This window comes from Pteropus alecto, unplaced genomic scaffold (assembly GCF_000325575.1).
Source record: "Pteropus alecto unplaced genomic scaffold, ASM32557v1 scaffold239, whole genome shotgun sequence".
Lineage (NCBI taxonomy): Eukaryota > Metazoa > Chordata > Mammalia > Chiroptera > Pteropodidae > Pteropus > Pteropus alecto.
Window position 1 is genome coordinate 16,655,738 of NW_006494613.1, and position 1,819 is coordinate 16,657,556.

Genomic DNA, 1,819 nt, shown 5'->3' on the forward strand with positions numbered 1-1,819 from the left:
TTTCCTAGGACCATCTCAGTTTTCTCTGATTCTTTTCAATGTCTTGCTTACCTCAATCTTCATCCACTTGTTGTAATGCCACAATCTAAGCTCTGGTTCAGAAATTTAGTAACATTTCTCTGGGAAAGTTGCCATCAGTCAATTAATTGCTAAACCCCACCAAAAGAAAAAAAAATCTGTTCTTAACCTACCTTCCTTCTTTGCTTTCATAAAATGTCATATTTATCTCTATGAAGATATAAAAGTACTTGCCTTTTGCTGTTTTGTAGTTGTTTCTGAGGGGATAAGTTCCTGGAAGGAAGGAAATAGCATTACTCCTCTTTATTCACACACACTGACACAAAAACTGTTACCTTTGCTGGCATTCATTCAATGAATAGGGGTAATTTAAGAGATGGGTTAATTAAGGATAAAGCTTTAATTTAGTGAATGATTATTAGCCACATCTATGAAGGAAATAGTTTCTTGAGAAGATTGAAACACTCTACATTGAAACACTCTACTTAACTAGCATTAAGATCCTAATTTATAATTTTTTAAACTTCTGGGCACTCCTTGGTATTCCCTGTTAAATCTATTATTTTTGGCACAATTCTTTCTATGGTCTTAGCTCCCTATTTGGAAATCAAATGCTCATAATTAAATGAAAATCAAAAAAGGGAAAATAGTTACATTAATTTTTCCTTCATTTCTTTATTAATCTTTGTTATTTTAACTTATACTGATGCTACTGATGTATATTTCATATAGTTTAAGTATTATAAATGAACAATATATGCCTACGTATTCTAATAGAAATCTAAAACATAATATAAACTAGTCATTTGCTCAAGTAGTGATCAGTTACTTACCACACACAATGTAGTATAGAAATTGTGGAGTTTTGTCTTTGTTTATATATAAATTAATATAAATATTTTGTTCTTGGAGGATTTGGGATCACTGTCATTTTTTAAGCTCTTTTCATCTTGTGCTAAATGAAAATATCATCTCTAATATTGTTTTCCTCTTCTCTATTTCCTGTTGGATGAATAAGCCTACCCTTTTTCAAATATGATTACCCTCTTCTTCAGTTTTACTATTTTGTGGAATTAGCTCACCTTATCAAGTACAGCAGTTCAATAATAGCCTTCCTGAAATAGGTACATGAAGGTCAACTTGAGACTTCCTTCTCCACAGGGATCAAAAAGAGATATAAAATGCCATTGCAACCTAAATTCTGATTGTCTCTAACCAAGCAGAAGATATTTTTATAAATAAATCTAAGTTTATAACAGACGGCTTAGCACAAGCTGGAAGGGAATCAATAAGAAATATGAAAACAACTATAAGCCAATGAATATTAACAGCTCAATATTAAAAGGATCATATGAATTCATAGCAACTGTATATATAATTTTAGGCCTCTTATTTTTATTTTTTATTGTTTTTTAAATTAAGTTTATTGAGGTAACATTGGTTAATACAATTATATAATTTTCAGGTGTACATTATAATCTAACATCTTTATATTTTATTGTGTGTTTACCACCCAAAGTCCAGTTTCCTTCAGCTACCTTATATTTGATCCCCTTTACCCAATTCACCCTCCCCCTACACCTCTATATTTGATCCCCTTTAATCATTGACCTACCCCCTCCTCCTCTTCCCCTACCCTCTGGTAATCACTAGTCTATAGTCCAAGTCTATGAGTCTCTGTTTGTCCTATTCATTTATTGTTTTTAGGTTTATATCTCACATATAAGTGATATCATGTGATTTTCTACTTTTTCTGTCTGGCTTATTTCGCTTAGCATGATTATCTCAAGGTCCAGCCATG